The 26,039-nt window shown below is 45.1% G+C and overlaps 1 protein-coding gene across 5 annotated transcripts in view; it reads right to left on the reverse strand.

The window, feature by feature from the left end:
• Positions 1–26,039, reverse strand: part of ZFAND6 (zinc finger AN1-type containing 6) — a 79,110-nt gene that overhangs the window by 50,534 nt on the left and 2,537 nt on the right. For 3 of the 5 annotated variants that reach the window (XM_079954394.1, XM_079954393.1, XM_079954390.1), the window contains exon 1: positions 15,210–15,366. The exons of 1 other annotated variant lie outside the window; for it this stretch is intronic. The gene's annotated coding sequence lies outside the window, so the exon portion shown is untranslated. Of the gene's footprint in view, positions 1–13,778; positions 13,912–15,209; positions 15,367–26,039 lie in introns of those variants that run through there. One more of the 5 variants, XM_079954392.1, reaches the window with a different exon arrangement.

Raw genomic sequence — 26,039 nt, forward strand, 5'->3', positions numbered from 1 at the left:
CCAATGCTTGTGAGAAATTCTATTCTTACACTGAAAAGGTAGGATGATAGCCTGGGTAAGCCTCATTCTGGGAAATCAGCATTAAAAAGAGGCACACACTCAGGAATGTCAACTTTGAACCCATCCCAAACCCCCCAAAATACACAGGGACCTTTGTGAAAATTTCTCCTCCATCCTCTTGTAAATAAACATACCAAAATAATATATTTATCTGTATAAATACAATCTTGAAGATGCAAGTGAAAAGGAGAAAGCATTTAAAAGCAGTTGATTCTATTTTATAAGGAAAAAATGTCATTCTCTCCCCCCCCCAACTGAGCAATAACAATAATCATCAGTTCAAAAGAAATTAAGAGGTTAAACACAGACCAAGGAGATTTAAGAGCTGCAGTGCCACATAAAAATTAAAATACAGATCCAACAGCCCACAACACTGTAGAAATAGCCACATACACAGAAAAATCACTTTTCTGTATAAAGGAGGTGGTTTAAATTGGAGATTGGTGAAAAAATAAACTCAAGTCAAGTTTGTGTCTCGACACCTGATTTCCTGTCCAAAGACCCCTTTTGTTCTGCTTCCCTGCATAAATTTTAATATCCTGCCAGCACCACAAAACGAACAATGGCAAAATCAGCCGAAAGCACGCTGACCAAACAGTCTCGGAGTCAAAGTGGGAAAAACACAGACACTCTCAGAGCAACAAAAGAAGACCTACCAACAAGATCTGCACAATTTTCTGTTTGCTTCACCCCAGATTAACTTCACTTGAAGCTGTGCTCCCGTGCAACCTACCCTGAACATTACGCCCCACCTTCTCCAAATGTGACTGGCTGAACTGGGGAGACTCCACCCTGTTTGTGAAGCTTATAATCCTAATTGGTAAAAGCTAATATCCATTATTTAAAGAACTTTTTCCTCGCTAGCAGGGTAGGTTAAGCAGGTTAAGACACCCTGAGCAAGCTGGTTTCTTAAAGGAACAATGTGCAGATTTCGTAGAGAGGCAAAGGGCAGCTTTCAATGAAACTGGGTGCCAAAACAGCACAGATCAGGCAGCCTTTGCAGGAAAACTACGCAAATGAAACCGCGATCATCACTGGGGAACCTGAACGTAGTAATTACACACTTACTCAAGAAGCACAACACTTAAGCAAGGAACGTGAAGAAGCCTTACAAAACAGTGGTGTGAAAAATGAGGTCAGTCTATTATTAGAGAAAGAGAGAGAGGTTATGTGAAACTTTGCCAAGTAAAAAAGCACCGTAAGTGCATCTGTTCCTGCTTATTTTAAGTTACAGGGTCAATTTTGTTTTATTCGCTTAAAGCATTTTTACCCAGCTCTTCAGCAGAAAAGATCAATAAAAGACATGACATTCCCTGTGCCAAGGATTAAAATCTAAAAGGGGGAAAAGACATGTCACAAAAGGAAAAATGCAGTTGGGAGGAAAGAGGAAAACAAGCAAGTTCAAGCATCAGTTGTGATATCATTGGACTTCCTTTAAGCTGTCTTCAGCGGTTGGTATGCCATGTTCAGCTAGATGGGGAGGGGAGGGAGGGAGGGAGAGAGAGAGACACTGTGGCCTTTGTGACTTCCAAGTGACAGCAAACCCTTTCACCATGCTGGCTGTGGCTGATGAGAGTTGGAGCCCTGAACATCTGGAGGGCATCACACTGGCTGCCCTGCCAAGTCGTACGTATCAGAGTCAGATACCCACAGTTGCCTGTCCCAACTCAATGAAGTCCAGAGTGCAAATCCTGATTGACAGGCAGTATGGTACAGTGGTTAGAGTGTTTTGTCTCAGGGCTGGGGAGAGCCCTGTTAAAATCCTAGCCATAAAAACTCTCTGGGTGACCTTCGAGCAGTCTCTCTCTCTCAGCCTAGCCTACCTTATAGAGCTGTTGTGAGGATCACACTGGGGGAACCGTGCAAGGCACCTTGAGCTCCTTGGAGAAAGGTGGAATATAGATAAAGAAAAAGCAGCAGTAGCCCCCATGGTGCACTTCAGCTGTCTTGATTCATAGCAGTGAGTGACATAAGACTCTTTATTCCTCCTTTCTCCAATGTGCTAGGGCCTCTGCTGCTCTTCAGAATCCTCCCCTTATTAACTGCAGCTGCTCAATTCCATTTGCCTTGGCTCATGGATGAGATGAGGCAGCTGAGGTGCATTACAAGGAACCCCCCCTGCGTAGTTTTTACAGCTGTACACAGTAGGGGAGGGGGGCCTTTTCAGTCCTAGGGATGCCTCCCCTTCTGGGCAACCTCCCAGGGACCACATGCCCAGGCTGGGTAAGCCAGGGGTAAAAGGAAGAACAGCAATGGATGTAACCTTTACCTTTGTACAGTAGGCTCGTTTCTGCACACATATACTTCTCTATGCAGGGGCAAATGGGGCTCGTCGACCTGGGAAGGAAGCTCACCCAGGACAAGGAAAACTCTGACCCTAAACCTCTGGTATCTGGTGGGATGTTTTCAGGAGAAGAAAAGGCTAAGGGGTAAACCTTACACAAATCTGGAGTGCAGCCCCTAAGACAGTTGGACGGTGCCTTGTACGCCTCCTTCTGTGCAACTCCTGCAGCCAAGCTGGTGCTAAGTGTCTTGTAATGCTTTCCTTTGGACCTCATCAGCAAGGCCAAGAGGGGGGTCTTGTTGTCTGGGCTGCCCAGGGTCTCCGAACACACTGCCCAGGCTTACGCCCTGGGGAGGTCGCTTTGGTGCTGTTAACACTTCACCCCTGGAGATGTACTCCATTGTCTCTCGAGACAGACAGATGGATGCCAGCAAAATGCCTCTCTGTCCTCCTTGAAAGCCTATCCCAACCCAAATGAAGTAAATGATAACCTGGGCATAGCACAGGGCTAACTTTGACTTATAAGCACCTTAAACTGGTGCTCTGTATAAAAAGAACTGCAGAAAGGCATGCTGGATTTTATATACTGCCAATTTAAAGCTGCTGCTTGTTTATTTCGAAGTGACTGTTCGGTCATCTGGGAAGTATAGAAATACTTCAAATAAATCAATATAATAAAATGCAAAGTGGGCTCCTTGGGAAGGAAGGGCAGGATATACATTTAAATAAATTAGTTTTTCAAAGAATCATACTCCAAAATGAGATTGGCTCCGTGAAGACCTTTCCCAAAGACATGGCACTAGAAATGTAGCTGCCTCATCCCTCCAAACGAACTGCAACATATGGACGCACAACTGGCATAAAGCACAGGGTCAAGAGGATTGGGGGGGGGGAGAGGAAGCTATCCAATCACGCTGTAATTTTAGGCTATTGCAAAGATTAACTGGTCTTGTGGTGCAATCTGAAGATAGAGAGGGCCCTGAATTAGGGAGGTGGGAATTAGATTCCAAGCCAGTTTACAGCTGCTCCCTATCATTATAATGATCAGATGAAGTATACACACGAGGACCACACAATGCACAGACTGGATTTCTATTTTTTATTGGCTATCTGGTCTTCTGCCCAGTCTCAGAGACCAGCAAGAACATAAAAGTCATTTTATCTCAACTCACAAAGCAAAGAAACAAAAACGCTTCAGCCCTGAATTACCCTTGTGGGGCCCATAGCTCAATGAGGCCCTATAGCACATGTTTTACATATTAAAAGAGGGTCCCGAATTCAATCTTCAGGTAAGGATGGGAACGCCCCTGTCTGAAATCCTGGAGAGCCATTGCCAGACCATGTAGATCTGGGGTTCCCAACTGCACTCCATCAGTGGCCCATGAAGTTTACTCAGGTGGTCTGTGGCATTTCTGTGGTTGAAGATGAGAGGAAGCACCTCCATCCCATTAAATAATCATATTTATTTTTAATTGCATTCTGTTGCTTCTTTTATTTTGTAAACATTATTTCGTGGTATCACCATTTGAACACAATGCAGTATATAAGAAATAAAAACTGCAATTAAAATGCAATTAAAAAGCATACAGCACCTAGCACGGTGTACTGCATTACTATTGCTAAAACGAGCAGAAAAATCATTATGTGGTCTGCCAAGACCCTCAGCAATTTTCAAGTGGTCCATGGGAAAAAATGGTTTGGGAACTGCAGATGTAGACAATGCTGAAACAGAACTATCTGACTCAGCATAGAGCAGCTTCCTCAACCTCTTAGGATTTTAGGCAAAGTTTGTGTGGCGTTAAGCTCATAGCCTCTCAAAAGCTTTCAGGAATTCTTATACAACCACTAAGTGAAACTAAAATGCACAAATGAAATGAAGTGAGCGGTGAGCCTGCAGCCCCATGATCTGTGGAAATTGCTTTGGGAAAACCAAGAGAAAAATAAATCTATTCACTGCTACTGCTGCTGACATTGCCAGTCAAAGAAGAGGGGGAAAGCGTAGCTCTGCTCTCTCATTTGACAACTGTGTGGAAGCCAAAACTTTCCCGAAGCAGGAACAAATATGCATTTCTGGGGGCACCTAAGGCAAGGCTGAACAAAGTTGGCAGAGCATGCTCTCATCTTCAGCCCGTAATTTAGCAGCAGAGGGAGAGCGCCTGACCACAGGGTCCTGTGGCAAGGTCCACAGATGCCTTGGACATGGAAGGAAAGCAGCTGTGTGTGGTGAGGTGGGGAGCAGGGTGCCAGACTGAGTCTTCAGATATAGGTCCTTCCTATTTTAAGTAATCAACAGCCCAAGTACACAACAAGGCAAGCTTCAGACTAGGCAGCAGATCCTCACACAAACAAGAACAATAGTGGCCGGTGGGGTGGGGGTAGGAATCCCAGCAAGCTGCTCCATTACTTCTGAGCTCTGAAATTAACCCAACAGGCACAAAGTTTCTTGGCACACTGCATTGTGGCCTAGCCAAGCCAAAACAGAAACTGGGCTTGAGGGTGATGGCAGAGAATGGTTGGCCTCTCCCTTGGCAACCCCAGGTGCCTTACCTAGCAAGTTTTGCTTCATATTTCAGAATCCCACATGCACAGTGAACCTGCATCAGAATAACCAGAAATGACAAATCCATGAAGGCGGCTTTACACAGTTTTTGCCACCCTAGGAATTAATGATAACAAGAGCAGGATAAAAATATTTATATGCATAAGCCAGGAGGACACATTATTTATAACCAAGCTCAGATAAATGACATTATCGATCTGTAGCCTTAAGTGAGGGGAAAGGGGAGACCTGCGACTCTCAGCTATTGTTGGGACTCCCACTCCCATCAGCCTTAGCAAGCATGGCCAATGGGTAGAGATGGTGGGAGGAACAAAAATGTCACATCCCATACCCACACCTTAACAGCTGCATATAGGTTAGGACTGGCTATACGGGATACAGAAAAATCCAGCTGCAGTGCAGATCTTATTCTGATCCACAGAATTGCACTGTCCTGTTGGCCGAGCTGAATTTCTACAGGTACGTTCAAACTTGATCCTCATCTTCATCTTCTGTGCTGGTGATGTTTATACCTTAATAGGATTAAGGTTTCACATTCCCCAAGGTTAAAACACTTTCAGATAGCCCACGTCCTACCCATTCTTCAGAATAGGGACTGAATTGTTCCAACAGGTCAAAGACCCAGCAAATGAAGTATCAGATGAGATGGCATTTGTTTACCATTATTAGAAGTCACAACTCTGAAGAATTTGGATCACTACTTTTCCAGCCAAGCTGGTTCCAAACAAATTGCTCTGCTTTCCTTTGGACCACATCAGCGAGGCTGAGAGAGTGGTCTTGTTGTCTGGGCAGCCCAGAATCTCCATATATGATGCCCACACTTCCAGGGAGGTCACTTCCATGCTGCTAACACAGCGACTTGGCTTGGCTTGACACACACACACACACACACACACACACACACACATTGTCTCTTGAGACATAAGGATGCCAAGAACTTTTCCTGAGGCTCACAAGCCAAATACAACAATGGCAGATCTAAATATTACCTCCACATTTCCATCTCTTAAGGTGCCTTCAATTACATCTTTAACCAACATTTCCTTATGCATTAAGAGTTTCCCTGAACCAGGAAGTTACAAAAGGGGCTGTTCATCAGTACCTTTCACATGCAATATTTGAAGAATTCAAAACGTTTTGGAGCACCCCTTGATCCTTGTGATCTTTGACAGGTGACATAATATACCCTGTTGTACACCAGGCATATAAATCAGTGTTCAAGGTTCAAGAAGTGCAGGTCTCTCACCACTACAATGAAAAGAGAAGTTTTGGAGATCTATGTCTCCACTTTGGCATGGAATATAGCGTCCAATTTTTAAACAGCATTTTCTAAATGTCTAGAGCTAGACACCTGCCAAGGGATTCAAAAGCAATGCATTTAAGTTTTTTTGAAAATACCATTAGGAAAAGACTTTAAGAAACAAACTGGAGGGTATATGGGGCACGTAACAACACTAGAAGTGACAAGAAAATGCATGACTGCACTTTGTCTGGGGTTTTTGTACCACAGTGTGGAGGGAGGGGTTTAAGCTTCCCTTCCTGCCACTTTCCTGATAAATATCCCCCCACCCTCAACAAAAAAAGCTACTATGTGTTTGGACCAAGTGCCCTACAGCTACTATTTTTAAGAGGCAGGAATACAATCACAAATCTCTTGTGTTGACTACCTGGGGTCTAGGTTTGATAACTTGAGTCAAGGAGGCCTGCAGCTTGAGAGACCGCCCTTTTCCAGCAAGTCACTGTGCTCTGCAAGAGTATTTCTTCTTAAAGTCCCTCAAATATCAGAAGTCTGCTTACCACTGTAATTCAGAGCAGGGCTTTCAGTGTGGCTGCTCCTGTTTTGTAGAATAACATCCAGAATGAGATAAGACAAGTGCCCACTAGCTGTACTTTACAGAAACAAATGAAGGCATTTTTGTTTCAACAAGCTGGGTGTGTGTGTGAAAGATCTTCACTTTGGGCTGCTTAAACTTGCATTTAGTTGGGGTTTCGTTGGTAACTGGAAAAAAACCCTGTATTTATTAAATACAAATGTAAAAAGCAATTCATACATTAATAAAAAATGAAAACAAAAAATCATAGATGCTTCATTCTCTGACCTAAATTCAATGGAAAAGAAACAATAAAATGACTTTTAAAAAGGTATTCATATCTGTCAGGGGCTCAGGAGCAGAGGCACAGGGAAGAGAGGAGATGGAGAGCGAAGGGGAAGAATCCGAGGGGAGCGTAGGAGAAGAGGACAGTGGACCGAGGGATTCCATGAGCCTATCCAGCGAATCGGAAGATTCACAGAAGGGGGCGCCAGTGGCCAGGGGTAGGGGGTTCCCAAGGGGAACGCCCCAGGAGCAAGGGGGCAGCAGGGACTCCCAGAGCAGTAGCTGGAAATCAGGACCAGCTTCCCCACCAGAGCAGAGTGGGAGAGAAGAGTCCCAAGGATCGGGGCCAGTGCATTCCCCACCAGGGAGAGAAGATAAGGCAGGGCTGACCACGCCTCCATCAGAAAGTCGGACAACGGAGGAGAGGTCAGATCCGGCCAGTGTCCCGGAAGAGGGAAGCAGTGACCGAAGTAGTGTAACGGTTAGGAGAAAGGTCACTGGGCTGGCGCGAGAGGCAAGTTCAAATGTACAGGAGCGCGGGACAGCAGAGAATGAGGATTGGGAACCGGGTCCTAAAGCCCGCCGGAGGGAGGGGGAGGAGCTAAGCGACTCAGCGTCGGAAGAGTCCAGAAAGGGCAATGCCCCAGCGGGCAGGAGGACCCAGAGGAGGAGAGAGCAGCGTAAAAGGTGGAGCAGGGCTAGGATCTTAAACTGGTGTCATAGGGGAGGGGACTCAGACGGGACTTCGCCGATCTAGGGTTTAAGACGTAGGGCTGCACGCTGTGGCTTTGAAATGGAAACTGAACTTCAATAAAGACTTTTGTACATTACTACAGCCTAGCGTTGGTCCTCTGTGAGCTGGGACCTAGAGGCAGCTCTGACAATATCTATCATTATCAGATAATTTAGGAGTCATTCCACACTGGGAAAACCCAGCCAGACGGGTGGGGTATAAATAATAAAATTATTATTATTATTATTATTATTATTATTATTATTATTATTATTATTAAACACTGCCCTGTAATTAAGCCTTTTCTTAATAAAAAATACTTTGCCTCCAACAATTTTAACTGTTGCCTGATCAACTGGGCAATTGCTTTAACAGCCAGAGAGATTAAGAATTCTTCAGTTCCTTGGTTTAAATCCATAATACTACTGTCCTGCTGATAACTAGCCATGCCCTCTTTCAAATCTAAGTGCAATAATGTGTTTTAAAAACAGCTAAGCCCCACCTACACTATAATTTCAAAGCAGTATCATATCACTTTAAACAGTCATGGTTTCTTCCACAGAAACCATAGTTTAAGGGTGCTGAGAGTTGTTAGGAGACCCCCCTCCCACTATTCCTTTAAAGTAACACTGCCCAAAATTCCCTGTGAAGATGGAATGAATGCTAAACTAATCAGGGAACTGTAGCTCTGTAAGGGAAATAGGGCCCTCCTAACAACTCTCAGCACACATAATGAGCTACAGTTCCCAGGATTCTTTAGAGAAAGTCGTGGCCATTTAAAGCACTATGATACAGCTTTAAATGTATAGTGCAGATGGGGCCCAAGATTTCGTTTAAGGTACATTTCAAATGGGATGACCTTTTCAGTTATGAATATGAATGGATATGATGCAACATATAATCCACCTTGTCCGCGGACAATTCTGTGAGCAAGAGCTAATACAGGGCTGAGGGACCTCAGATTCCAGCCTCTCAATCTAGCCCCCAGGACACTCTTTGTGCTATGCCCCTGATGGACCGGATCTGCTCAACTGCTTTTGTCTGGTAGGCTGTGTCCTCAGACTGTGATAATTAACCTTTCTTGTTTGGATGGGCTGTGAAGATAAGTGGGTACATACATAAACCTCTGACTTCTGCACAGATGGAATATAGCCTACTGCACAAGGCTAACGGTCACACCCATTGTGGAGTAATGGTCAGAGCGCTGGACTACGAACTGGGAGACCAGGGTTCAAATCCCCATTCCGCCACAAACCTCGCTGGACAACCTTGTGCTAGTCACCATCTCTCAGCCTAACCTACCTCACAGGGTTGTTGTGAGGAAAACATGGGAAAGGGAGGAATGGTAGGCACCACCTTGAGCTCCTTGGAGGAGGCAAAGTGGGGTGTAAATGTAATACAATAATAATAATTCATTGCTTCAACCACTTTTGTCCCTGACCTGCTCAGCATTTGGTATGCAGCTCCCAGAATGATCATGAGGGAATGCCACCCTCAGGCTGAAAAACATTCCCCACCCCTGATCTAATAACACCATCCAGGTCAAGGCACCATCCAAGTAAAAAACGGCTTCTAACAACATGCTTTCACCACCACCCTGCCCCTTTTCATACAAGAAGTCACTCACTTTAAAGGGGAGGGAGAGACCCAAAAGTTATACTGTACAGCAAGTGGCCTTAATACGAAGTGTTGTCTATTTTCAAAGTCACAGCACTTGGCTTATTACCAGAGATTTTGTGGCAACTTACATACTAAAAATTTTAGGAAGACGTAATGAAAGGAATTAGTGAAGACGTTAAGGTTGAAATTCACGTCTGTGGGATCTGTGAAAGATTTGTTTCTACTGCAATCAATTGGTAAAGCAAACAGTTGAGAAATAATAGTTATTTGGAAGGAAAGGAGGGAGCAGCAACAGAGGCCCGAGAGAACATCTTTTGGACAGAGATAAGCCACTGAGTTGAGGCAGGAAGAAACCCAAATCACTTATTCTAGAAAAACGTCTGACACTACAGTCTCGGGAGCATGGCTGAATGATGTATCGAAATATTTATCAGAAATAAAACAAAGCTATAAATAAACCAGGTATTTTGTAAAGTGTCAAAATTCTCCATTTTGTTTCAAGGCTGCTACCCTAAGCAAAACTTTCAAGGGGATAAACACCAAGCTCCCTAGAATTAGAACTTTTGCATTATTTAACAAAATTTATACATTTACTCAAAAAGAAAGTCTCTAAATGGTTTACAAAGGGCAATCTAAAATATTCCTTAAAACACCAATGAAAGCAAACATTAGAAACAAATTGACATCAAATTGTATCAAAAACTAAACAAAACCAGCAATTTACAAACTATTATAAGGGGGGCGGGAATACATGCCAGTGCAGGCTTGTTGAAACATATCTTTTTAGCTGGTGCCAAACAATACAGCAAAATTGCCTGCCTGATATCAATAGATAGGGAGTTCCAGGTGCTGCCATAATGAATGATCAATTCCTTGCAAGTGAGGGATGAACATTACATGAGATATGTACAAACAAAGCATTCTTAACAGTCACTATGAGGCAGAAAGATATTCCCCCACCTCTATGGCTGATATTTTGTATCCTAGAAGCATTTTTACATTTCTGGGTGTCTCCACAACCGAAAAACATTGTCAAACTAGAGAAAATTCAAAGAGCAGCAATAAAAGCCATCAATGAGTTGAAAGCCAAAAGACAGTGAGGAATAAATTATAAGGCCTAAAAATAAAGCACATTTTTAAAAAGTACCTAAAGTTCAATAAGCATCTACAATTCAAGAGAGGAACTCAGTTATTTAAATGCAGTTTCTTATAGGGATTACACAAGGAGTTTTACTGTTCTGCTTAAGGCTTCCGAGCAAAAGTTACGAAGTCTGATTATGTACCAGCCTTAAACCACAGGAGTCACCTACTAATATTAAATGGGAGTCAGCAACGGCACAGGACCACAATGATTCTTTACAGGAAGCAAATCACCCTCGGCTCTGGGTGTCTTCTCTGCTCTCATACCTCGTGGGCAAGGTTGCAGACAGAAACAAGTCCAGGCACAGATTTATTTGTTTTTTTAAAAAAAGCTGTGCATGGCACACTTGTAAACTTTGGATACGGTTGCCAGCCACCCGTTCTTTTCTCAACGAAACAATAAACAGCACACCGTACGCACGTGTCAGAAGATCATTAAGAACAGCTAAAAGGTTCTCCAGGTCCAAATTCAAGGCACAAATCTATGGCACACGTTCACAAACAGCACTCAAAACAAGAGTGAAAAAAACACACAAACCCAATTATGACTGAGTTCTTGTGAAGGTGGAAACAAGGTCAACATCAGGCTTGCGATTGTAGGCTTCCACAACCCTGCAAGGGGCCCAGTCCTAGGCCCCCCAGGCAAACCATGAACTCTGGAAGAGGGAAATCATGGTTTCGGAGGTACTATGCCAAACCATGGCTTAGCTTTCAGCAGTACAGCATCAGCAGGACCAAAAGAGATCTAGCTAAGCAGACATCTTATCCTCTTTGGGAGCTCGCACGCTCATGCTAGGCCATAGGGTAGCTTAGTGCAATGTGCACACCGAACCAATGTGAAAAAAAAGTGAGGAGTAGTGTACTCTTCTGGCCTCCTGGGCAGAAACAGCTGGCTGGAGGCACAATTCTCCATCCACACTAACCCCAACGCAATACAAGAGACTAATACTTTACAAGTCATTATTTTTCCTCTCAGCCTGAAGGCAAAGCAGAAGGAACAGGATAAGCATGCAGCCCACAACAAAAGTGGTAGTGCTAACAGTGCAAAAATGGCAAAAATGAAGAACTTTACTGCTTGAAATAAACTGCAGCTGTCTGGAAAAGTAGACACAAATGTGTTCTCATTGGATAGACTTTGCGGGGGGGGGTGTCAATTCATTGCCATATTTAGGTCTAAGACAACAGGGAACAGTAACCTGCAGAAATTCACTTTTTAAAAATGTCCCAGTCGACAGCTCCAGGCAAGTTAAATCACTTTTGACCTTCTTCTGCCCAAGAGCTTGTATTCTGATCTTTCCTGTAATAGGCTAAACATTAATAAAATTAAATCACATTGTCTAACATTGCCATGAGTTTAATAACCACCTGGACAAAAAAGGGAATTTGTAGCCAAAGACAAAGCTCCCAGTTCTAACAAGATTAAACATATAATGCAGAACATGATACACCTCATGAAAGGCATTAAGGAAGGCTATACAATCCAAAGCAGACTTACCTAGAATCTAATTCTCTTGAGATCAAATGAAAAGTTTAGAACCAGGGTGCAGGTTAACAGAGGAAAAATCAGCCCAGAAGTAAATACAATGAACAGTGACCGCAAACAAACCCTACAGGTGGTCTCTTTGACAAATGTCTGTGGGCCCCCCAGGCCAGCTCAGAGCCCCACAGCTCTAACCAAAGCACCCCAAACCACAGGCACTTCTAACTGGTCTATTTATTTCCTGGATATCCCGTCACCTGATTGACTCATACTCCACAGGGCAAGGCAGCTGGGGACAAAAACAACAGCTGCTTGAGGTTAAACTCACATCCCTCAACATGTTTACATGTTGGGGGCAGTGAGGCTGCACATCAGCCCACATCAACTCCCCTCTTCTTCCCAAATCACATACCAACTCTTCCCCATTGGGGAATGCCCCTGCCTTCCAGAACCTGCTGGAGGCAGGAGCTGCTATTTCCTGTTTCTCCTAAAACTCTACCAAGCCTCCCACATCCCATGATAAGGTCTCTGTATTCCTTTGCTACTTCCTTCCAGGGCTCTAACAGGTCCCTTGGTGTGCTGATAACCACCACTGCCACACACACACACAACACACACACACACAAATACTTGTCCTCCCATGAATCTAGTCCACCCGTTTTGTAAGATTCCTCTTTACATCCAGTAGGCAGGCCTAAGAAAGGACAATTTTGTCCCCAACCCATTTCCAAGCAGATACCAATCACCTAGCACCCTTTCCCTTCTAACAGCGTTTTTGTTTGTTTCTGCCTGTCCCAAATGTTGAGCAGAGCTCTCTGCCTGCTCAGAAGCTACTGAAGGATGTAACATCACTTCACATTTCATTCCCCATCCTAATGTCTTCTTCCTCAGTTCCTTGGGACAGGCATGGCGAACCTTCCACCCTCCAGATGCTGCTTAACTACAATTCCCATCATCCCTGGCCATTGGTCTTGCTAGCAGAGACTGATGGGAACTGTAGTTCAGCAACATATGGAGGGCCAAAATGCCAAAGGTTCCCCATAGCGGTTTTAGGATGACTGAAGGCCCCATGATGGAACAAGTGCCAGAGAACTTCAAGGAGTGAATGTATCCTATATAGTACATGGATGGGGAACCTGTGGTTCTCAAGATGTTGCTGCACAATTCCCATTAGCCCTGGTCATTGATCATGCTGGCTGGGGCTGATGGGAGTTGTAGTTCAACAGCATAAGGAGGACCACAGGCTATAGAACAGGCTTCCTCAACCTCGGCCCTCCAGATGTTTTGAGACTACAATTCCCAGCATCCCTGACCACTGGTCCTGCTAGCTAGGGATAATGGAGTTGTAGGCCAAAAACATCTGGAGGGCCAAGGTTGAGGAAGCCTGCTACAGAAGAACCTCGTTCTATTTCCTTAAGGTTTGCATAAGGACTGAACTCAGAATCTAATTCCCGCACTTGAAGCTCACTGACAGATGTTGAAGCAGTCATTCTGACAGCCTAAATGCCCTCACAGGGCTGTTGTGAAGCTTTTGTTTTTTTGCAAAAGACTCCACCAGTAGATCTCTGAACACAGGCACAAATAATAAACAGGGAATTACCCTCCCTGATACAACGAGGATTCCATTTTCTTCCTTACGAGATATTTAATATTACCTAGAAGGCAATGGAAGATGTCTCTTCATGCCCCTATCACAGGGGTACAATCTTCTGAAAATGAGGAAGGGGTAAACATTCCCCTACATATAGGTTAAGTTGACTTTAGCCTTTCACAGCATACTTTTTTTAAAAAACTAGAAACCCTACCTTTCCATGATGTGTTCTAAGTTGAAGAATAGGAGTGCACTTTCAGGATCTCCAAAGGGTTAAGGTACAACTAACCAGGTGTCCCAAGTCTGCACTCTCCATTTTAAGAGGCTAGAAAGAGTTTTGCCAGATGATATCAAGGCCCATCTAGCCTGGACTCTTTAAATAACAAATAAGGGACCCACCAGAAATTGCCCTGTGGTCTTTCTGATACCCACCCTTGCCTTTAAGCAGAGGTTTCCCAGTGAACCCCCTGCCTCTCAATTACCCCATGAGTGTGTGAACTGGGATCAGTCCCTATTTGAGAGAGAGAGGTGGTTTTTGGTCTTCCCTTTTCCTCTTACCCAGCCAAAAACCTTTCAGTCTTTAAGTGGCAGCTGTCCATATAACCCCTAAGCCTTCCTTCAGCTTTGGGGAGGGGGTGTCAAAGAAGAAAAAGAAGGCACCCCTAAGATCTTTCCCCTCTTTCAATATCCTTTCCTTCTTATCTTCCCTGAAGTTGTACCACTCAGAGCATAAAACTTTACCCTTTGGGGGGGGGGGGTGTAAGAAGAGGAAGCATTCCCCAAACCCCCTCCTCCTCCAGTGTAAAGTGCTCTAAAGGGAACTAAAAGTATTTAAGCAAAAGCTTCCCTTGTCATTCTTTCACCCTCCTTTCCTGTGTGTGAAGGGGACAAATAAACAAGTACAGTAATTTTAGAGCCCTGTGCCCTCCATAGGTCAAAGTCCTCTGAAGGGGATTATACCCCCCCCCCCCCACAACATTTCACCTTCCCCACATATTCCTTTAACTCTCCTCCTGGGGGAAGTAAAGGGAAAAGGGCTGCCTAAGACCCCTATCCCCCCCACACACACCAAAAAAAGTAAGGTTCCCCTGGTGGGGGGCAGGAACACATGCACCCCTCCTAGAGCCTGTTACACCCCCGTAAAATTGCCCTTTCCTTCCTTCAAGTTGGGCCCGAAGAACCTTTTTCTTGGGGGGGGGAGTGCTCGCCCCAACTCTTTCCTAAGGTGGGGCTTTGGCAAAAAGAGGGGTGGTGGTATTCCATATCATTTCTCCCCCTTTTCCTCGCCCCTCTCCCAGGTTATGTAAGTGGGGGACGGGGTGTGGGGGGAGAGGCAGTGAGAAGAATAATGTGAAGAGACCCCCCCTCCCTCCCCCCCCTACACGACCCTAGCCAAGCCTCCTCGGGAGTAAGCCCCACTGAATTCGCCCCTAGGGAAAGTGGGGCAGCTTAAGTAAATATATGGGGGGTAATTTGGGGAGGGGATGGGGGGCAAAGAGAAGAGCCCCACCCCATGTATGTGGGGTAGGGAGGAGAGAGAGAAAAAGGGGGGACCCACACTTTCCCCCGACCCCACACACACACGGGGGGGGTAGTGAGGAGAAAAGGCGGCCACGGGCCCGCGCACGCGCTCTCGCTCTCTCACCTGACTCCGCGGGAGGGGAGGGGGGCTCGCGAGGGTCCTCGCGCCGCAGAGTTCCAGCCGCCGCTTGGCTCCTCCGAGTCTTCAATAAACTTTTTTTTTCCCCTCTCCCCCTTTTCCTCCTTTCCCTTCCTCTCCTCCCCGGCCCCGCCCTGTCCGACAGAAACCGACGCGGGCGGGCGCTGATTGGCGGAAGCCGGGCGGGCGGGCGGAAAGGAAAAGGAAGGGGGCGGGGACGAGGTAAAGAAAACCCAGGAGGGAGGGAGGGAGGGGGAAAGGCGGCGCTGTCGCTGCTTTCTGACACGGCTGCTGCCTCCGCCTCCTCTTCCCTTCCCTTCCTGGTGACTGGCAGCGGTTGCCGGGGACGGCGCGCGACGCGAAACAAACTAATAAGAGCGAGTGGGGCGGGCGGAATGGGAAGAAGGGAGGGCTTAAAAACCAGCTTAGATGCCCTCCAGATGCTCGTTGGACTACAACTCCCATCAGCCCCGAGTAGCGGCCGCGCTGGCGGGAGGCTCATGGGACTTGGAGTCCAACGCTTGATTGAAGCAGCGTTTTCTGGGATCTTTGGTTTCTTTTAAGGGACATAAATGCTTCTTGAAAGCAAGGGAGCTGCAAGCAACTAGGCTCTGGACCATAGCTGTCAGCGTTTCCCTTTTTTAAAGGGAAATTCCCTTATTCCGAATAGGATTCCTCGCAAGAAAAGGGAAAAGTTGACAGCTATGCTCTGGACAGATAAGGGAACGGCTGTCGTTCAGAGGCAGGGCTTCCCGAGAAGGTCACCGATTCAAATCCCGACATCTCCCGGTTAAGCTGGGGCTGCACTCTTGCCTGGAACCGAAGCGAAAAGTCACGGTTTCCTGCCAATAATCCTGGGGAGCTGTAGTTTGGTGGAGGGTGCTGGGAATTGTAGTTCCGCGACAAACTACAGTTCCCAGGCTGTTGGGGGGCGCGACATGATCGTTGATGTGTTATCAAAATGCTTTGATGTATGGTGTGGAGGTTTCTTTTGTGCTTTGCCTAAGATCTTTTTTCATACTAAAGATTGATCCTGGCTGACTATGCAAAATAATAATGGGGAAAAATTATCTCTTGAGTATGTAAAAATATATATTTCCCCCATCCCCACCCCCTTGAGACGCTACAGCCTACCCTTACTAGAAGTGCCAATAGTCTTCCTCTGTGCCTGCATTGCTTTCCTGTGTATTTATCACCTGTGTGTTAGTCTGGCAGCTATTTAATAGGTGGGTTTTTTCCTGCCATTTAATCTCCATTCTGGAGAAGGGTGAGGTCTCATTGACACCTGTTGGGCAAAAGTTTCTTGCACTGCGGGAGGTTGGACTAGATGACCCTAATAGTCCCATCTAACTCTACAATTCATACGTTTACAGCACATTTATACCACTTTAACAGTCATGGCTCCCTCTTCCCCCACCAAAAAAGCCTGGGAACTGTAGTTCGTTAAGGGCACTGATAGTTGTTAAAAGACCCACTATTCCCCACACAGAGCTACAATTCTCAGAGTGGTTTAACAACCAATTCTTCATAGAGAAGTCTGAATCCAGACTTGGAGAAGAAATATATTCAATAAACAAAGCAAGCTCTATAAGGGAAATTGGAGTCTCCCACTCCAGCCTTTCTCAACCTGTGGGTCCCCAGATGTTGTTGAACCACAACTCCCATCACCCCTAGCTAGTAAGGCCAGAGCTCAGGGATGATGGGAGTTGTAGTCCAACATCATCTGGGGACCCACAGGTTGAGAACCGCTCTAACCCATCACATCCACATTCAAAAGCATACAGCTTTAAAGCACATGAAATGAAATGTCGTTTAAGGGTGCTCAGGAGGATTGTGAGTGGTAAACTACAGTTCCCAAAGGGGTGTGTGTGTGTTGCTCTTCTAACTCAAATCTATATTCACACAGATTTCAGAGCAGGACAAGATGGTAGCATACTTAAGAAAAGCTCATGCCATTCATTTTTCCGGTACCACAAGATTCAGTGGGGTTGTTTTTTTTTAGACACTAAGCATGAGAAAATAAGGCTGCCGCATGACGAAAGAAGCATTAGTCATTCATCAGATGATTTTTAATTGATTCATCGATGAATTAATTGGTTTAAACGGCAAGCCTTCACAAAGGAATAAAAACAATCATTCTGAAGTGGGGAAACATAAGATGACACGTGCAAATTAATCATCAGAGGCTGTGTGGCATAGTGGTTACAGTGTTGGGCTAAGACCTAGGTTCAGTTCCCCACTAGGCTATGAGGTTCATTGGGTGAGTCACACCCAGTGTCACACAGGATGAAATTACGAGGGAAGAAGAGCCACACTGAGCTCCGTGGAGGAAAACGGGGATCCAAAACAAAACAAAAAATTGCAAGAGAAATTCTCCCTTGTGTGTCAGACTCCAACAAAGGCATCTGCTATCCCAAGTGCAATTGTATTGAAGTTATAGTTCAAGTTTTAAAATTAACTGCTACCCGCTTAACTGGGTCACTTTTTATGAGTCAAAAAGGCTGCAATCCTAGATCCATTTACTTGGGAGTACACCCCATTGCACATCACTGGGCTTCCTTCATTGCCTAACAGTGCAATCCAATACAATCTACTGCAAATAGAAGTCAAGTCCTGTGTTGTTCAATAGCACTTCTTCCATTTTACATTGCTGTCCTAATAAGAGACATTTCATTGACCTACCTAGTGACACAGGCACACACCCCTGTCCAGCCGAATGACTACCTAGCTGACTTCATTGTTCATTAGAGCAGTAGCTATTAGAGAGGAGCTAATCCACAGCCTGGGACGCAGGTGGCGCTGTGGGTTAAAGCCTCAGCGCCTAGGACTTGCCGATCGAAAGGTCGGCGGTTCGAATCCCTGCGGCGGGGTGCGCTCCCGCTGCTCGGTCCCAGCGCCTGCCAACCTAGCAGTTCGAAAGCACCTCCGGGTGCAAGTAGATAAATAGGGACCGCTTACCAGCGGGAAGGTAAACGGCGTTTCCGTGTGCGGCTCTGGCTCGCCAGAGCAGCGATGTCACGCTGGCCACGTGACCCGGAAGTGTCTCTGGACAGCGCTGGCCCCTGGCCTCTTAAGTGAGATGGGTGCACAACCCCAGAGTCTGTCAAGACTGGCCTGTACGGGCAGGGGTACCTTTACCTTTACCTTAATCCACAGCCTAACAACAACAACCCCATATAGCATAGAAGAGCCAGTGTAGTGTAGTGGTTAGAGTGTCAGACTAGGAACTGGGAGAACAGGGTTCGATTCCCCACTCAGCCGTGAAGCTCACTGGGTGACCTTGGGCCAGTCCCTGCCTCTCGAAACCGCCATATACTGAACCAGCCCACTGGCCCATCAGGTTCAATATGGTCTACACTGGCCAGCAGCTGCTTTTCAGGGTTTCAAGCAAGAGTCTTCTGGGGATCGAACCTGGAACCTCTCAGGGTTGTGATGATTAAATAAGGAGGGGGAGAACCAGCTTGTTCTCCTTGGAGAAAAATTGGTGGGATATAAATGCAATCACCCAATCCAGAAGATATGTTTACCTATATTTCCCTTTCCTATTTATTGCCCAATAGCCCTTCAACCCGTGGCCTCCAAACTCCTGGGACCTGCTGCTTATTATGGGATAGGGCCATAGTGGCAGAGCTTTTGGGTATGCCTGCCCCAAACAAGTAAACAAAAAGGATATGGCCAAAGAGTGTTTAGAGAAATTTAGTCCCCTTTTACAGTTTATTGTCAAATGATTTTTTTCTCAGTATGGTTTTGAAATGTTTCAAGTTAATATACTCTTACTTCTGCTAGAGATTACTTATATTTGTTTTCTTTCTCTCCCCCCCCCTTTTTTTTGTACATCAAAACCAGCTGTGGTAAGATATCAGTATGTTTCAAATATATACATATATTTTATTATTGCAATAGTATTAATTTTTACAACTTGCTATTGTCTTTCGTGCTTTTGACGTGAAAACGGAAAGGTTAATAATCAGTAATTGACAGGTAACTCTGTAATTATTTGAATGCAATAGTGTTTCACTGAACATAATAAATAAAATGGGCTTGGAGGTGTCAAAAACAGTACAGCGGTCTGCGTCATATTAATCAGTTTGCATTTTTACAAGGAACATTTTGGATCCCCAGGTTAATCAATTAAAGTTACCAGCCCTTCTCCAAAAAGAAGGGTACAGCTGCGTTTACAAAGCATTCGGCAAAATAAAATAAGAAATGGTCTCTCAGCAGCCAGTAATGCCTTTCCAGTCAGTGTGTGTGACTCACCTTCCCTTTCCGGTCAGTGGTGTGAGAACTATTTTATGATGTTCTCAGCAATATGAGTAGGCCTCAACAAAAGTGGCTTGTTATCAGATTCTGAATGAGGATTCACACAATACAGTGGTGCCCCGCAAGACGAATGCCTCGCAAGACGAAAAACCCGCTAGACGAAAGGGTTTTCCGTTTTGGAGGCGCTTCGCAAAACGAATTTCCCTATGGGCTTGCTTCGCAAGACGAAAATGTCTTGCGAGTTCCTGTGGGTTTTTTTTCCTCCCCCCCCCCCCTTTTCCTAAGCCCTAAGCCGCTTATCAGCTGATCCACTAAAAGCCGCTAAACCGCTAATAGCGCTAATCCGCTAAGCTGTCAATGGGCTTGCTTCGCAAGACGAAGAAACCGCTATACGAAGAGCCTCACGGAACGGATTAATTTCGTCTTGCGAGGCACCACTGTACCACTTTAAACAGTCATACGTTCCCCCAAAGAATCCTGGGATTTGTTAAGGGCGCTGAGAGTTTTTAGGAGACCTTAATAGCTGTCAACTTTTCCCTTTTCTTGCAAGGAATCCTATCCGGAATAAGGGAATTTAATAATAATAATAATAATTTTTATTTATACCCCGCTCTCCCCAACCAAGGCCGGGCTCAGGGCGGCTAACAAGCAATAATAAAAACAAGTTGAATGAATACAACTTAAAAACAAGATTAAAAAACAACATTAAAATATTGAAACATTAAAATATTAAAATGCAGCCTCATCACAGGAGGAGAAAGGAAAAAGAAAGAGGGGGAGGGAATCAAATTGGCTCCAAGCTAAAGGCCAGGCGGAACAACTCTGTCTTACAGGCCCTGCGGAAAGAAATCAGATCCTTTAAAAAAGGGAAAAGTTCCCTTTAAAAATGGGGAAAGTTGACAGCTATGACCTGTGAAGAGGGATTGTCAATCCACACTGGGAATTGCAGGACTGGGAAAGGAAAAGGAGTTTCCTAACAACTCTCAGGATTCTGGACTGTTTAAAGTGGTATTATAGTGCTTTAAATATTTGGTGTGAAGGTGGCCTAAGGCTGGGCGTGGCATACCCTCCAGTGCAACACAGGGGAAAACTTGGGGCACCATCTTCTGGGGTTGCACTCCCATGTTGGGTCACATGACCCACGTGAGATCGTGCACCCCCCAAAAAAACACTTTTCTTGCATGGCACTCCACAAAAATGTGTTTTGGGGTGCCATGCAAGACCTCAACCCTGGAGAAAACAAGATTGCATCCCAAAATTGCATGAGACGCTATTGCCCAAAATGGCCGCCGTGCTCTTGCAGGAAAACATGGGATGTTCTGGTTTTGTTGGGACAGTTGTGGGATATGGCACTGTAGTTTGTTGAGTGTTGCATGGTATGGTAAATCTGCAAGGGGTAAACAACAGTGCCCAGAATCCTTTGAGGGGAAGAATGTGCTTCAGATGTGATTTAAAATAATATCTTCGATAACTGCATCTGGTTTCAGGGCCAGGTTTGAGGGGGCCTTCAAACAAGTTACCCTTCCTCTTGGCCTTCTTCCTGAAACTCTGCCCCCTGCAGTATCCTGAGAAGTCTCTCAGCATCGATTCTCCCTCACACACAGAGAGAGAACTGAGAACAGTTAAAAACGACAGTGACTTGAATAATAGTCACAACAGAATGGAATGCCTCTCTCATGTGACTCACAGTTCGCCAATCAGTTGAGAGCTATTGCTAAAGGGAAAACCCCATACTAAAAAATACACAGCAATTCAACTTAAGCAAACATTTCCATTTCAGGAAATTAAAACATTATCCTTAATGCTGCCGGTTGTCAGAGCAACACACCCTCCAACGTCTTGAGCCCCCAAACTGGGACATGCATCTTCCTCCCATGCTCTCCTGCACAAGATCATGGAGCTCAAAAGATTTTTTTGGGGGGGAGCTGTGCCCCAAAAAGGCATATTTTGGGGCACCGCATGAGATCACGGTGCTGAAAAAAATGCTTTTGGGGGGAGAGTTTGGTATGAAATCGGGTGAGACCATGGCACCGAAAATGGCTGCTGTGCTCTCGGGCGAGAAATGGGATGTCTCGTTTTTTCCAGAACACTTGCGGGATATGGAGTAGACAGTGCTAAGCTGGACGGACAAAGAGCCTGACCTCATGTCAAGGTGTTACTTATCTTCTCTGCAAATCAAGATACCTAAGCGTCACCTGGTTGTTGTCAGTAGAGGAGACCAGATTCCTCTAGCATCGCCTCTGAAGTCCCTCAGAGTAAAAATAAATGATTGCTCATTTTACATCAGTATGCTCTGTTTTCCCTTTTACATCCGTAATTTATAGAAGAGCAGCTCCATATATTTTTATATCGTTCCGGACTTTCAGCTTTTCACTCTGCACGCTTCTGTCTAGGAAGACATTGGCATTTACCAGCAACAAGGATAATTGTGTCTTATTAAAATGAGAAGCAACTCTCTGTTTGTTCTTTATTGTGTTTTGGACGTTAAAAATGTGCAGTTAACTTTAGTTGGGTTCATAAAATATCCACGCATGATCTCAGAGTCATTTTTATGAGTTTATCTACTTTGTTATTTCATTTGTCCTTTGTTTTTGTAATCATCCTCTCCAGTGTTATTTTTTATCATTCAAACAGCACTTTAATATACTCAAATGTTTTACAGCCTTGTAATCAGACTGGTGATTACTGCGTTATTCCAGTCTTTCACATCCTGGCAGCAGGCGGACCAAGGCTGAGACTGAGGCAATGATCTGGCCAGTTCCAGCTGTGCTATCTAAAAAATGCACCCAAAAAACCAAAATGATCCAAGGGCTGGAGTGCCTTTGCTATGTGCAAAGTTTAGGGCTTCTTTGTTTTTTTAAAATGGGGAGTTGTGGTAGAGATTTGCAGACAGTATTGAGACAATCAGCAATGGCCAAGAATGATATGCTGTAGTTCAGCAATAAGGAGAGTGCAGAGTGTTTGAGAACTGGGACATTCGCAGGGAAACCAAAATGCTTGCTTACAAAGTTACTGTACTGCCGACCTTACTGTACACTTGTGAAACATGGACCACTTATAAATGCCATCTCCAACTCCTCGAAAGATTCCATCAACGGTGTCTCTGAAAAATTGTACATATCACTTGGGAAGACAGACGAACTAACGTCAGTGTACGTCACTAGGGTCGAAGCAATGATTCTTCAACATCAACTTTGTTGGACTGGTCATGTTGTTCGGATGCCTGATTATCACCTTCCAAAGCAACTACTCTATTCCATACTTAAAAATGGAAAGTGTAATGCTGGTGGTCAACAGAAGAAGTTTAAAGGCTCTCTCAAGGCAAACCTAAGAAAATGTAGTATAAACACCGATAACTGGGAAACACTGGCCTGCGAGCGCTCCAGTTGGAGAACAGCCTTTACCAAAAGTGTCATGGACTTTGAAGACATGGGAACTCAGGACGCAAGGGAGAAACGAGCTAAGAGGAAGGCAATTTTGGCAAACCCTCACCATGATCAACTCCCACCCAAAAAGCTATGTCCCCACTGTGGAAGGACGTGTGGATCCAGAATTGACCTCCACAGTCACCTCGGACACAGCATTAAGACTGTGTTCATGGAAGACAATCTTACTCAGCTATGAGTGATCGCCAAAGAAGAAGACACCACCCAGAAGTGGTTGAACCCTCCTGCCCTGGGAAGATGAACCGCTTGCCAGCAATTCCTCTGCCTTATCCGGACGGAGCTTCAGTTTTCTAGTCCTCACTCAGTCCATTCCTGATTCTAAGCAGACATGATCTGCAATTATTAGTAGGTAAACATGCTCCACCTACTGATTTGTGTAGATCAAGCTGCTATTTAAAAAGCACAGGAGCAGGACAGACTGGTTTGGTTCTCCTGGTCAGTCAACACCTCTGTTTCAGAGGCATCTGCAGTTGAAAACAGAATGCCAGTCTCATTTGACCTTGGTGTGGTCCAGCAAGGAGGCTATGCTAACCTTCGTATGTTCTTAATATTTAAATTGGCTCCATGTAGGAATGCAAAGGAAAAAATTTCCGAATTGCACAGGCCATCTCCTCCAATTCTGTTTTGCCTTTGTTTTCTTATCATCAGCTGCTAGATTCCTGTCTGAATGCCCTGGGGCACAGCTGTATTGCCGATTTGTTACGCTCTGCGCTGGCCATTTTCTGGTTCTGATCCAGTGAATGTCCCTCCTTGCTTCATTTGTCTGCTCAACTCATTTGCAGTTTTCCGTTTTCATGCCAGCCAGCCTGCTACTACCTCTCTCTCCCGAAAAAGTAAAATAAAAAACCCACCATTAGCTGCAAACCTACTGCGAGGTGAAACATAAAATTGCATCTGATGTTAGCAGGCTCAAACAAATAACCTTTGAAGAATTGAGCTTGTTCCCTTTCCCTTTTCCCCTTTCACGTCTAAACCACTGAGCCTCTTGGGCTTGCCGATCAGAAGGTTGGTGGTTCGAATCGTGTGTGTGATGTCACGTGCACGACGGGCTCTCCCCCAAGTTGGGTTGAACCCAGCACCTATGTCGTTATGGATCCTATGCAGGCTATTGTTGTTTAGTCATTTAGTCGTGTCCGACTTCCTGACCCCATGGACCAGAGCACGCCAGGCACTCCTGTCTTCCACTGCCTCCCATAGTTTGGTCAAACTCATGCTGGTAGCTTCGAGAACACTGTCCAGCCATCTCATCCTCTGTCATCTCCTTCTCCTTGTGCCCTCCATCTTTCCCAGCATGAGGGTCTTTTCCAGGGAGTCTTCTCTTCTCATGAGGTGGCCAAAGTATTGGAGCCTCAGCTTCAGGATCTGTCCTTCCAGTGAGCACTCAGGGCTGATTTCTTTCAGAATGGATAGGTTTGATCTTCTTGCAGTCCATGGGACTCTCAAGAGTCTCCTCCAGCACCTATAGGCTATAGGGATAGGCAAATATATCAAGTTTCTCATTTTGCCAATCTTAAATTCGGTTCTCCGCATTTCCACATCTTTTAAAGGTGAGCCTACCTGATTTGCACTCTCTGAAATGATCAGCGAACTGAAACATAGCATAGCATAACACAGAAGATGCTTTAATACTAAGTCAGCCTATTGGTCCATCTAGCTCAGTATTGTCTACACTAGGTGGCAGCCGCTCTCTGGAGTTTTGGGCAGGGGAACTTTCCATCTCTACCTGGAGAAGCCAGGGATCAAAGCTGGGACCTTCTGCATGCAAAGCAGATGCTGAGCCACAGAGCTCTTCCCCAAACTCAGCCATCTTTAAAATGTTGAATTCTCTGAATTTTGCAATGCAGTTTTCCAGCCAAGCAATGTGCACATATATGCATATACCAAGGTACAGTCTGCATGAAAATGCATATATTAGTGAAAACAGCAGATGAAAATGGGATATATCGGGGAAATTGCTCTGCAAATATATTTATACAGATATTTATACAAACTGTGCTGAACAGAGTTTGGAACTGATGTAAATTTACACTGGCTTAACTCTATCTAAAGGGATGTGGGTGGCGCTGTGGGTTAAACCACAGAGCCTAGGAGACTTGCCGATCTGAAGGTCGGCGGTTCGAATCCCCGCGACGGGGTGAGCTCCCATTGCTCGGTCCCTGCTCCTGCCAACCTAGCAGTTCAAAAGCATGTCAAGGTGCAAGTAGATAAATAGGTACCGCTCCGGCGGGAAGGTAAACAGTGTTTCCGTGCACTGCTCTGGCTTGCCAGAAGCGGCTTAATCATGCTGACCACATGACCTGGAAGCTGTATGCCGGCTCCCTCGGCCAATAAAGCAAGATGAGTGCCGCAACCCAAGAGTCGGCCACGACTGGACCTAATGGTCAGGGGTCCCTTTACCTTTACCTAACTTTATCTAGGGTTGGCATGTTTCAGAATTCAAAAAGTGAAAATGTGGACCCAAAAGTTGTTGAGATTTTTCCCGCCTTTTGGTCAAAGTTTTTGAGCTTTTAAAAGTTTTTCCCAAAGTTGTTGAATATTCTACACCTGACATGGGTTGCCATACATCTGAATTTCAGCTATTTCCTTCTGGACACTGTTTCCAACGGCTGAATCCTGGCCATGTACAGAAAATTTTGGACATATGGCAACCCTAGCTTTTACCTGCTTGCTTTCCTCCAGCTTTTTATGCATAACATTGCTCCCCCAAAATGCTGACAAACACTCATGAGGACTTATTTGCTTAAATTGCAAACAAATCCAGAAATGTAACAAAGTGAAAAATGAAAACCTGTAACTGACAAGGTTTGTCCCACTCTAACATAGCCCCAGTTCCATTTCAGACTAGTTTGGAGCCAGGAAGATTAAATTCTGCAGAATTGAAAGTCTAGCTCTTGGATATATTCAAGGTTGAGAGTGCAAATTTTAAGAACATTCGTTGCAAATTTTTCTTTTATTAGACTTTGCAATCAAACTGTAGCAACACTGCTGACACACAACTGTTCTTTTAAAAGCTATTTGGCTCCCGAAGGACAACTATTCCTGCCTTTGCTCATACCTAGCATATTTTGTATTGTTTACATAGGCACCAGGGGGTTCACCTGCGGGCTGC

This window comes from Podarcis cretensis (genome assembly GCF_951804945.1).
Source record: "Podarcis cretensis genome assembly, chromosome: 14".
Taxonomy (NCBI): Eukaryota; Metazoa; Chordata; class Lepidosauria; order Squamata; family Lacertidae; genus Podarcis; species Podarcis cretensis.